The 13,743-nt window shown below is 41.0% G+C and overlaps 1 pseudogene; it reads left to right on the top strand.

Annotated features, from left to right (window-relative positions):
• Window positions 1–4,915: 4,915 nt before the first annotated feature.
• LOC133071837 (actin-related protein 2/3 complex subunit 1A-like) lies at window positions 4,916–12,518 on the top strand (annotated as a pseudogene).
• Window positions 12,519–13,743: the final 1,225 nt, after the last annotated feature.

The raw sequence follows: 13,743 nt of genomic DNA, 5'->3' as shown, positions 1-13,743 counted from the left end.
AGGCCCCTATTAGCTTTGAATCAAGTTCTTGTTTCTTAATTTCTAGAGTTGTAAAGAACTTGGAAAAGATCCAAGGTGAAACAACAAAAAAATCTTTAAAAGGATGGAGGAAAAGACCTCTGAGGAAAGGTTGAAGACAGTGAACTGGCCTCACTTGAAAACTGCAGGCCAAGGACTGATTTAATAACTTTCTTCTAGAACAGGAAGGTTTATTTGAAGGAGGATACTAGCTGACTTTTCTCCATCTCTATAGAGATGAAAGCCAGACAAAACTGGATTAGAATGAACAAGAGAGGTCTCTTCGACCTAAGGCAGAACTTAACTACAAAGGTGATTAAACTCTGTCATTACCGTCACTGGAGAGCTTTGAAAATATGTTCAGCAACCATTAGCTATGTGTAGTTTAGGCTACTCACTGGAGAAGGAAATCCCTTTCAGCTCTATGCTTCCATGTATTTACATTCTCAAAACCCAGGTTAAAAGATTTAGCCAGTGGAGAGGGGAGACCAGGTTTCCCCCACTTGGGAACAAGGTCATCAGAATATATCATCATTCATTCTGAAGCTAGAAAGATTTAACATAAAATGAATGATATTAACCATATGCTGAAGTAATACAACTCTAAGAGTTGGTTTGCAAATATTACTAATAATAAAAGAATGAGCTAAGCCTCAGTACTTCCAGTTAATAATTATTTCCTAAAAGTCTAATTAATGAATGTATATTATTCTTGCCATAAGACAAGGACAGCCTTTTTCTGGCTAATTCTAATTACCTCAAGCTCACTAAACTTGCAAGCAGCTAGGGTTCATATTTAAGTGCAGGGCATCCCATGTTTGTCACCTCCCAGAAATTATGTTTCCACTGTGATAGTCTTAGAAATTGAAACTATTGGTATTTCTCTGTGGGAAACTTCTTGAGGTGAACATGAGTCTGTATGAACAAATTTTTTTTTAAATGAAAACTTTATTTCTGAAATTTCAACTTTGGTACACCATAGTATGCTTCTGAGGTTTCATTTTTTAAATAAAAAATATGCTGAAGGTTTTTTTTTAAAGTTGTTCGATCACTCGGTCGTGTCTGACTCTTTGCGACCCCATGGACTGCAGCATGCCAAGTAGTACTTCCCAAATTTCATACAGAAATTAGTGAACTGTGTTGAAACATATCTAAGAGAAACTGTGATTTAATAATATTCATTACACATCTATTGAACACCTACTATGTTTCAAACAGTGTGCCAAGCACTGCAGATTACTTGTCAAATGTGACACGGTCACTGACCCCTGGAGAGGGGGGTTACAATCTGGTGAGGAGAGAGACCTGTTACTGGCTAATCCTGTAATAGTGAGAAGGCCACCCAGTCGTAGGGGCAAATGAGTAAAACTCCTAGTCCAGGAGAGATATTCTGGGAAGGTTTCTTGAGAATGGGCACTGAGGAGGAGCTCTGGAAATAAATTTAGGTATAAAATTGGCGCAGGAAGGATTTCTCATGGAGAAGGTGGGTGTAAAAGAAAGAATACCCAAAATGAATATGTGTTCAGTGCAATGTGCCAGGCTCTGTATCAAGTGCACAATCAGCATGGTCTCATTGAATCATCATCACCTCCCTCATTTATTCATGCATCAGACTTGAGCAACTGCTGTGTTCCAGGAAGTGTGGGTACAATGGTGACTTAAATGAACACAGATTCTGTTCTTCCAGCACTTACCCCAGTGGGGGATGCTATACAATAGTCAAATAATCATAAAGGTGTGATGAAGGGAAAAGGGGAAAAGTTGTTAATTACAATATTAGCAAATTTCCTTCACTCTTTCAACAATCAAAGAGAATTTTGCTTTTGTCTTCTCAGCATCTCCCCTCTCACTTCCGCCCCTTCCCCATTCCAAGAAATATGCTGTCAGCCGGGTTTCTGACTTGTTGTGATGCCAGATCCACTTAATGGGAGAACAGAGACTAGACTTCAGAAGTAAAGGTGAGCTACTGGTTCAAGAAAAGAAAGAACAGAGGCAGGTAGAAATAATTTACTAAAAAATAAAATGTTGGGGAGGGAGACGGGAGAGAGATTTGGGAGGGAGGGGACATGGGTGTACCTATGGCTGATTCTTGTTGATGTATGACAGAAAACCACAAAATCCTGTAAAGCAATTATCCTTCAATTAAAAAGAAATTTTTTTAAGTAAAAGAATAAATAAAATAAAATAAATAAATAAATAATAAATAAAATAAAAATAAAACCATTTTAAAATGGTTTAAATATTTAAACCATTGCTTTTTTTAATGAAGTAATGAATGAGGCATTTGTGTATTAAGTGAGTCAGAAAGAGAAAAAAAAATCACATATTAGTGCACATGTATGGAATCGAGAAAGGTGGTACTGACCATCCTATCTGCAGGGCTTCAGTGGAGAGGCAGACATAGAGACCAGGCTTATAGACACAGTGAGGGAAGGAGAAGCTGGGACGAATTGAAAGAGTAGCACTGAAACATATACATTACCATATACAAAACAGATAACCAGCGGGAATTTGCTCTACGACACAGAGCCCAAATCTGGTGCTCTGTAAACTGACGCTTTTTATAATGTTTATTGAATACCTCGCTATATTACAGGAGTTGTTCAGTGCACTTCACCTAGTATTCTCTCTCATCGTGCTGGTGCTTAGCTGTGTCTGACTCAGAGACCCCATGGGCTGTAACCTGCCAGGCCCCCTTTTCCATAGAATTTTCCAGGCAAGAATACTGGAGTGGGTAGTCAATTCCTACTCCAGAGGATCTTTCCAACTCAGGGATCAAACCGCATCTCCTGCATTGGTAGGCAGATTCTTTGCCACTGCACCACCTGGGAAGCTCCATTCTCTCTCATACTTCTCCCCAAAACAATGAAGGAAGTACTGAATTTAACCCCATTTTTCAGATATGGAAACGAAGGCATAAAGAAGTAACTTGTACAAGTTTACATACTGAATAAGTAGTACAGCCAGGATTTAAAACCAGATGGTATGACCCCAGAGCCCACACCAGCTGCAAGAGATGATTCTTAGGACAGTAATGCAAAGTGTGATCTAGAGTCAGAGAATTGGCAAAATAGATGTTATTAAGTATCAGTTCAGTTCAGTTGCTTAGTTGTGTCCAACTCTGTGCAACCCCCTGAATAGCAGCACGCCAGGCCTCCCTGTCCATCACCAACTCCCGGAGTTTACCCAAACTCATGTCCATTGAGTCGGTGATGCCATCCAACCATCTTATCCTCTGTCGTCCCCTTCTCCTGCCCTCAATCCGTCCCAGCATCAGGGTCTTTTCCAATGAGTCAGTTCTTTGCATCAGGCGGCCAAAGTATTGGAGTTTCAGCTTCAGCATCAGTCCTTCCAATGAATATTCAGGACTGATCTCCTTTAGGATGGACTGGTTGGATCTCCTTGCAGTCCAAGGGACTCTCAAGAGTCTTCCCCAACGCCACAGTTCGAAAGCATCGATTCTTCTGCGCTCAGCTTTCTTTATAGTCCAACTCTCACATCCATACATGACCACTGGAAAAACCATAGCCTTGACTAGATGGACCTTTGTTGTCAAACTAATGTCTCTGCTTTTTAATATGCTATCTAGATTGGTTATAACTTTCCTTCCAAGGAGTGAGTGTCTTTTAATTTCATGGCTGCAATCACCATCTGCAGTGATTTTGGAGCCCCCCAAAATAAAGTCAGCCATTGTTTCCACTGTTTCTCCATCTATTTGCCATGAAGTGATAGGACCAGATGCCATGATCTTAGTTTTCTGAATGTTGAGCTTTAAGCCAACTTTTTCACTCTCCTCTTGCACTTTCATCAAGAGGCTCTTTAGTTCTTCTTCACTTTCTGCCATAAGGGTGGTGTCATCTGCATATCTGAGGTGATTGATATTTCTCCTGACGATCTTGATTCCAGCTTGTGCTTCCTCCAGCCCAGCGTTTCTCATGATGTACTCTACATATAAGTTAAATAAGCAGGCTGACAATATACAGCCTTGACCTACTCCTTTTCCTATTTGGAACCAGTCTGTTGTTCTATGTCCAGTTCTAACTGTTGCTTCCTGACCTGCATACAGGTTTCTCAAGAGGCAGGTAAGGTGATCTGGCATTCCCATCTCTTTCAGAATTTTCCACAGTTTATTGATATCCACACAGTCAAAGGCTTTAGCATAGTCAATAAAGCAGAAATAGATGTTTTTCTGGAACTCTCTTGCTTTTTCAATGATCCAGCGAATGTTGGCAATTTGATCTCTGTTTCCTCTGCCTTTTCTAAAACCACCTTGAACATCTGGAAGTTCATGGTTCATGTATTGCTGAAGCCTGGCTTGGAGAATGTTAAGCATCACTTTACCAGCATGTGGGATGAGTGCAATTGTGCGGTAGTTTGAGCATTCTTTGGCATTGCCTTTCTTTGGGATTGGAATGAAAACTGACCTTTTCCAGTCCAGTGGCCACTGCTGAGTTTTCCAAATTTCCAAATTATTAAGTATAGTTGTGAGTTATTGACTGGGTCCCCCTGGTGTTCTGTGACTGATTGTAGTAAAGAATGAATTGCTTTTAATTATTTACTTTGAGTCGATGTTTCTTTGAGAGAGACTGTGTCGGGACTGGACCATGTGGGTTCCCAGTTTTAATCTGGGACACACAACCTCTGATTGCAAACTGTGCTATTTGGTAGGAAGAAAAACTGCAGGGAACTCTAAGAGTGCAGGCAAGGGTCCCTGGTCTGGCCCACGGGGTCAAGGACACTCTGTGAGGAAGGCGTATTTGCGCTGAATCTGAAAGTTGAGTTCTGGCTACCTGGGTGATAGGTGTGGGAGCTGAGGGGGAGGTTTACTCCAGTAGAGGCAACAGTGTGTGCTAAGGCAGTGAGGACAGGGCAGAGCAGGGCTTAGACAAACCGAAAGATGATGCGGAGCCAGAGCACTGATGGTGAGGGGGAGACTGGCACCAGAGGGGTGAGTAGACATGTTGGAACTTGGCAACAGCCCCTGAAGCAAGATGGGCTTCCCAGGCGGCACAGTGGTAAAGAATCCACCAGCCAATGCAGGAGACATCAGAGACATGAGTTCGATCCTTGGATCAGGAAGATCCCCTGGAGTAGGAGATGGCAACCCACTCCAGTATTTTTGCCTGGGAAATCCAAAGGACAGAGGAGCCTGGTGAGCTACAGTCTATGGGGTCGCAAAAAAGTCACACACAACTAAGCACTCACACCTTCCTTCATGCCTCCACACCTGAAGAAACAGTGAAAGAGGGCCAGGTTTGAAAGGTTCTTTTAGATTTATGACAAGCTCAGACAGCGATTAAAAAGCAGACATCACTTTGCCAACAACGGTCTGTCTAGTCAAAGCTATGGTTTTTCCAGTAGTCATGTATAGATGTGACAGTTGGACCATAAAGAAGGCTGAGCACTGAAGAATTGATACTACGAATTGTGGTGCTGGAGAAGACTCTTGAGAGTCCCTTGGACAGAAAGGAGATCAAACTAGTCCATCCTAAAGGAAATCAACCCTGAATACTCATTGGAAAGACTGATGCTGAAATTGAAGCTCCAATACTTTGTCCACCTGATGCAAAGAGCCAACTTACTGGGAAAGACTCTGATGCTGGGAAAGATTGAGGGCAGGAGGAGAAGGGACCACAGAGGATGAGATGGTTGGATGTCATCACCAACTCAACGGGCATGAATTTGAGCAAAGTCCAGAAGATAGTGAGGGACAGGGAAGCTTGGGGTGTTGCAGTACATGGGGCCACAAAGAGTCAGACACAGCTTAATGACTGAACAACAACAATCTTTCATAGATAAGTATGGTGCTTCCCTCCAGGTATAGGGAGGGTACCTCTCACATGAGAGTCTTATGACCTACTTTGGGGAAAAATCAGAAAGTCCTTCCTGCACCAGCCATTTCTCAAATTCCTTAGCTTGAAATATTCCATAAGTCAAGGTTCCATTTTTGGGGATATTGAAACTTATCAATAGGAATGTGGACTCCAGAGCCAGGCTGGCTGGATTTGAAAACAGTTTCATCTCTTTCATTAGTTACGTTCTATTGGGAAAGTGATGACCTCTTTGTGCCTCACTTTTTCTCATCTGGAAAGTGGGATTACTACTACTTATCATATACAGGGTTGTGTGAGGATCGAATGAGTTAACATATGAATATGTGATGTTATTGTTACAGATGACTTTTGAGATGGACATTCATGTATGAGTAAGATTCTGTGGTGGGGGAGGCATGTGAGTGGTGGAAGCAGTATTTAAAAAGGATGTAGAATACGTGTAAATCTATGGCTGATTCATATCAATGTATGACAAAAAATAATAATAATAATAATAAAATAAAAATTAAAAAAAATAAAATAAAATTGTTTTTTATTCTTAACCAAAAAAATAAAAATAAAAAGGATGTAGATGGGAAAGTGGCTGGTGCTTAGAAAACTAAGAGTTTTCCAATTTGGTTGAGGCAGAGGGTACATGACAGGGACAAAGGACACAGAAGCTACAATATTTGGAGACTATCATATAAGATGTCCAGCTGATAAATGTCTACTTAAGGGGGATACAGAACTTCTGAAGGTTTTTGAGCAGGGGTATAATAAGACTAGTGTTCTATTTGGGGGAAAGTCATCTGGCAGTCACTAGTGTAAACTGTCACTGAGACACCTTCTTGCTGAAAATTTTTTTCTTAAGGAGACGCTCATACTGGTAAGCAAGTACACTGACCAGATGACAAAATATGCCTGTTTATTTGGCAGTCCTATTTCTCAGGGTAAATTAATATAATCTATGGTTCATAAATCAGTCCACCCACGTATTCATCTATCAACATGCTTATTACTTTAAAATGCATTTCCTTCAAGATGGATCTAAGAACACTTATAAACATGTGCAATACAGCAGTAAATAAATCAGAAATGAACATCAAAAACTATATAGGGGAAATAGAAAGGCAATTATCTACGATCAGGATCTAGAATAAGACGGTAAATTCCACTGATCATTACATTAGCTCTAGCTTCCTAAAAGCCCAGGCATAAAGGGAATGTGAATTGTGCAGTTCTTAAGGTCTAATGAAAGAAATTTTATTAGGTTTTTAGTTAAGTCAAGCCTTTTCTTCCTGAAGTCTAATAGAAAATTCACATATCTTTTGAGTGAAGGGCAGTTTTTAAAAGATGAAAAATCAAATTTCATATAGTCATTCTAATGACTTCTTGGCAGGAGCCATCTCTCACAGCCTTATAATTCCTCTGAATTGCTAGAGAATATTTTCTGAACTTACACAATCAAAGACTTCATGAGGAGCATCATGGGTGTTTGTCATACACATAAAGATGCCGAAGGTAGAGTAGCAATGGGAAGGATATGTTTTATATTTCACAAAAGAAAGTATTCTCACCACAGAAATATTCTGACTAGATTTCCATTTTTATAGAAAAGTAGGTTATTTCAACTTAATTTTAAAATATGAGCTATTTTACAAGGTGAAAAGGCAGCATTCAGAATGGGAGAAAATAATAGCAAATGAAACAACTGACAAAGAATTAATCTCCAAAATATACAAGCAGCTCCTGCAGCTCAATACCAGAAAAATGAACAACCCAATCAAAAAGTGGGCCAGAACTAACCTGACATTTCTCCAAAGAAGATACAGATGACTAATAAACACATGAAAAGATGCTCAACATCAGTCATTATCAGAGAAATGCAAATCAAAACCACGATGAGATAACCACCTCACACCGGTCAGAATGGCTGCCATCAGAATGTCTACAAGCAATAAATGCTGGAGAGGGTGTGGAGAAAAGGGAACCCTCTTACACTGTTGGTGGGGATGCAAACTAGTACAGCCACTATGGAGAACAGTGTGGCGATTCCTTAAAAAACTGGAAATAGAACTGCCATATGACCCAGCAATCCCACTCCTGGGCATACACACCGAGGAAACCAGATCTGAAAGAGACACGTGCACCCCAATGTTCATCGCAGCACTGTTTATAATAGCCAGGACATGGAAGCAACCTAGATGCCCATCAGCAGACGAATGGATAAGGAAATTGTGGTACATATACACCATGGAATATTACTCAGCTATAAAAAAGAATGCATTTGAGTCAGTTCTAATGAGGTGGATGAAACTGGAGCCTATTACACAGAGTGAAGTAAGTCAGAAAGAAAAACACCAGTACAGTATATTAATGCATATATATGGAATTTAGAAAGACAGTAACAACGACCCTATATGCAAGACAGGAAAAGAGACACAGATATAAAGAACAGTCTTTTGAACTCTGTGGGAGAAGGCAAGGGTGAGACAATCTGAGAGAATAGCATTGAAACATGTATATTATCATATGTAAAACAGATGACCAGTGCAAGTTTGATGCATGAAACAGGGCACTTAAAACCAATACTCTGGGACAATCCAGAGGGATGGGGTGCAGAAGGAGGTGGAAGGGGGGTTCAGGATGGTGGGACACATGTGCACCCATGGTTGATTCATGTGGATGTATGGCAAAAACCACCACAATATCGTAAAGTGATTAGCTTCCAATTAAAATAAATAAATTTTTAAAATATAAACTATTTTAAAATATAGAAAAGTGCAGAAACTAATAATGATTATCCATATTTCTGCTACCAATATCTAGCAAGTATTTCTATATTTTCATATTTGAATTTTTTAAGAAATAAAACTTTAGAGAGATTTAAAGTCTCTTTTTTATCCCTTCTGAACCCAGTTGGCTCCTATCTACCTAGAGTTAACCAGTATCATGAAGTTGGTGTGTATCCTTTCCATCCACATCCTTCTAGTTTTACTACAGAGTTATGTACAATGAACAATATAAGATACTGATTGGTATCAAACTGTAGGAATTATTCTACAACATTTTCATCATTATGTGTTTGAAATTTAGTCATCAACTTCTAAATACAGATGTAGTCCATTCAGTATTCTACTGTGAGGGAAAAAAAAGCATGTATATAATCTTGATTCCCAGTTATTGCACATATGAACTGCTTCCAATTTTTTATTATAAATAATGCTGCACTGAACATCCTTATACATGTCTCCTTGAGCACCCTTGCAAGTTCCCCTTGGCAGTATACTTAGAAATGGAATTGCTAGACCATGAGTTATAAATGTCTTTATTAGATAGTCTCAACTTGCTCTCTGAATTGACTGAGTTATATCACCACTAGCAGAATATAAGAGTTCCTAATATGTGGTATTGGCATACTTTTTTTCCTAATAAATATGATGTGTGAAATAGTAGCTCACTGTTTTGATTTCCAGGACTACTGGTAAAGAATTTTATCTTTTCAAATGCCTTTTGGGCATTCAGATACGCTCTTCTGTGAGCTGGCTTAACAAATCCTTCAACCATTTTCACAGCTGGTCATTTCTTTCCCCTACTGATTTGCATGAGCACCATATGTGCTCTTCTTATAATCTGCATTTGGATTATATAAGTTTTAAATATATTCTGTCTGTGACTTATTTTCAAAAAAGATCCATATTTCCTACCTTTTATTAGATAAACATAATCTTCCTTTTGTTAATTTCATAACTTTTGAGAGAATAACTGAAGTTCAGGATGACCCATTAAATGGGGCAAAGAAAATAAACCTCCCTTCAGGACCATCTATACACAGCAGCCTCGGAGAGGGGCCTAGTGGGCTAGAGCACCTGGGGATCTAAAGTTCCTTCTCGCCAGCCTGAAAAGAAATTGCTGAAAAATACACCCTTGGACACTGAATACCTGAAACTGTTTTTCCAAATTGTATTATGACCTAGAAAGCATGGGGAAAAAAAAGTTGTTTTTTGAAAGTCTGTGGCCCAGATTAGGACACAAGCTTCATTTCCAGCAAGCGTGCACTTGTGTGTGTCCCTGCATGCCATGTCGCTCCAGTCGTGTCCAACTCTTACCTTTCCTCAATAACAGGATGTGCCATAGGGAAGGTGTGTTTACATTCACTTGTGACAGTGCCCTGGCTCTGTTTCACTTCCTTTGACTAACACCCCTGAATTCACTCTTCTAAAACACTTTCCACCTCTTTCCAACAATGATCAGTTAGATTTCTTGATGGGGGGGGGGGGGGGGGAGGGGGTGGTGGGGAGAGACCTAAATAATAAAAATGACAAAATTCCCAGGGACAGATTTAGCAAGAAACATCCAGATGTACTTTACTGAGGCATATACAAGATTTTATTTACTAGAGAGAAATACTGTGTTCCTGTATGAGGACAGTCATTATTGAAAAAACATCAGGCAACTCCAAATCAGTTAACACCAAAACATCAGTTAACCCCAAGAGTTCCAAAGAATAGCAAGAAGAGATAAGAAAGCCTTCCTCAGTGATCAATGCAAAGAAATAGAGGGAAACAATAGAATGGAGGTCTCTTCAAGAAAATTAGTGATACCAAGGGAACATTTCATGCAAAGATGGGCACAATGAAGGACAGAAATGGTATGGACCTAACAGAAGCAGATATTAAGAAGAGGTGGTAAGAATACACAGAAGAACTATACAAAACAGATCTTCATAACCCAGATAACCACAATGGTGTGATCACTCACCTAGAGCCAGAGATCAGGTAGGCCTTAGGAAGCGTCACTGCCAACAAAGCTAGTGGAGGTGATGGACTCCCAGTTAAGTTATTTCAAATCCTAAAAGATGATGCTGTGAAAGTGTTGCACTCAATATGCCAGCAGATTTGGAAAACTCAGCAGTGGCCACAGGACTGGAAAAGGTCAGTTTTCATTCCAATCCCAAAGAAAGGCAATGCCAAAGAATGCTCAATCTACCACACAATTGCACTCATCCCACACACTAGCAAAGTAATGCTCAAAATTCTCCAAGCCAGGCTTCAACAGTACCTGAACTGTGAACTTCCAGACGTTCAAGCTGGATTTACAAAAGTAGAAAGACAGAGGAACCAGAGATCAAATTGCCAACATCCATCGGATCATCGAAAAAGCAAGATAACACCATCCTTATGGCAGAAAGCAAAGAAGAACTAAAGAGCCTCTTGATAAAAGTGAAAGAGGAGAGTGAAAAAGTTGGCTTAAAACATTCAGAAAACTAAGATCATGGCATCTGGTCCCATCACTTCATGGCAAATAAATGGGGAAACATTGATAGACTTTATTTTTGGCGGCTCCAAAATCATTGCAGATGGTGAGTGCAACCATGAAATTAAAAGATGCTTCCTCCTTGAAAGAAAAGCTATGACCAACCTAGACAGCATATTAAAAAGCAGAGACAACTGGGCCTCGGTTCTCTGACCATGCCCACTGGAGCCTGTTCTCATTGACTGACCAGAGTCCGTGAATTCAATGCTCTGAGCTGTCTGGACTGTCCCAATCCCAGCTTTCTATCCTTTGGAAACACTAAGAATAATGTCCCTGCATTAGATTTTTTGCTGGAGCAAATAATCTGTCCTGCCTAGAACAGGGACTGTACCAGATCACACTTAGCCAATGATCACAAAGTCATCTATAAGAAGAATGGGGGTCAGTGGGTGAAAACTCATGAACTCAAGGAACACAACGGACACATCACAGGTATTGACTGGACTTTTAAGAGTGACCACATCATCACTTGCGGGGCCAACCGCAACACCTATGTCTGGAGTCAGAAGGATGGTGCCTCAAAGCCAACCCTGGTGATCCTGAGAAATAACCAGGCAGCCACTTTCCTCAAGTGGTCCCATCTAGAGAACAAATTTGCGGTGGGCAGCAGAGCACGACTCATCTCCATTTGTTACTTGGAGTCTGAAAATGCCTGGTGGGTGAGCAAGCACATTAAAAAGCCCATCCGCTCCAGGGTCCTCAGCTTGGACTGGCATCCCAGCAACGTCTTGCTGGCAGCGGGATCCTGTGACTTCAAATCCAGTGTTTTCTGCCTACTTTAAAGAAGTGGATGAGAAGCCAGCCAGCACGCCCTGGGGCAGCAAGATGCCTTTCGGTCAGCTGATGTCAGAGTTCGGTGGCAGCGGCACCGGCGGCTGGGTGCAAGGGGTCAGCTTCTCGGTCAGCGGCAGCCGCCTGGCCTGGGTCAGCCACGACAGCACCGTGTCGGTTGCCGACGCCTCAAAAAGCGTGCAGGTCTCAACTCTGAAGACGGAGTTTCTGCCCCTCCTGAGTGTATCGTTCATCTCAGAGAACAGAGTCGTGGCTACTGGCCACAATTGCTGCCCCATGCTTAACTACGATGACCGCGGCTGCTTGACCTTCGTCTCCAAGCTGGACATTCCCAAACAGAGCATCCAGCTCAACACGTCGGCCATGGAGCGCTTCCGCAGTGTGGACAGGCGGGCCACGACAGAGGGCTGCAACCCGGCCGTGGAGACGCTGGACCAGAACAGCATTACTCAGGTGTCTCTTTATGAGGTGGACGAGCAAGACTGTTGCAAATTTTGCACTACTGGCATCGACGGAGCCGTGACCATTTGGGATTTGAAGACCTTAGAGCCTTCCATCCAGGGCCATCGAATAATGTGAAGCTGAACGAGCCTCCAGACCCAGCATGAGGACGGACCCACTGCGGCGGCGAAGCTCCACCATTCGCATGGGAGGGGAGCCAGCCACCAGGAAACACTGAAGAAGCACACGGTGCAAACCTCATTGTGTGTTTTATTTGAATATAATTGGTGAAAGTGTTGTTTTTTTAAAAGCAGCAGTGATTTTGGTTTTGTTTTGGGGGGTGTTTTGTTTTGTTTTGCAATTTCATTCCATTCTTGACCAAAGCTTCTCTGTAAGTAGTTTATTATGGAACGTTGTCAACACTAACTTAAAGGAAGGGGTGGGGAGGTATGTAAATTGTCTGATAAAAATATTAAATAAAAATGCTGAATATGTAAAAAAAAAAAAAAGCAGAGACATTACTTTGCCAACAAAGGTCTGTCTAGTCAAAGCTATGGTTTTTTCCAGGAGCCATGTATGGATGTGAGAGCTGGGCCATAAAAAAAGCTGAGCACCAAATTGATGCTTTTGAACTGTGGTGTTGGAGAAGACTCTTGAGAGTCCCTTGGACTGAAGGAGATCCAACCTGTCCATCCTAAAGCAAATCAGTCCTGAATATTCATTGGAAGGACTGATGCTAAAGCTGAATCTCCAATACTTTGGCCACCTGATGCAAATAACTGACTCATTGGAAAAGATCCTGATGCTGGGAAAGATTGAAGGTGGAAGGATAAGGGGACAACAGAGGATGAGATAGTTTGATGGCATCACCGACTCAATGGACATGAGTTTGAGCAAACTCTGGGAGTTGGTGATGGACAGGGAAGCCTTGTTTGCTGCAGTCCATGGGATCGCAAAGTCGGATTCAACTGAGGGACTGAACTGGGCCCGAAATCAATATATGGATACTTAACATAATTACCAATACTAATTCATCTGAAAAGTGAACTAGTAAGAATAGCCAGAAAACTTGCAAAAACACGAGTAATTAATATATCTGTCTTGCCAGATCTTTAAATGTGCAAAAGTGGGGCCAAAATGCAAAGTTCAAAAACATGTTAAAAAAACATTAAATGATGAATCTGACTTTTGAAATCAGTTCAAAAGGGATAGACAGTTCAATATAGGATGTGAATAACCATGTAACCAATATAAAGTTAAATGATTACTTCACATCATATGCCAGAATATGTTCCAGATGAATTAAAGAGTTAATTATTTTTTAAAAAATGAAGCCATTTTCTAAAGAATATACAGTCGGTTA

This window comes from Dama dama, chromosome 17 (assembly GCF_033118175.1).
Source record: "Dama dama isolate Ldn47 chromosome 17, ASM3311817v1, whole genome shotgun sequence".
NCBI lineage: Eukaryota > Metazoa > Chordata > Mammalia > Artiodactyla > Cervidae > Dama > Dama dama.
Note: the sequence above shows the minus strand (reverse complement) of the source record. Positions and strands in the feature narration are given on the sequence as shown.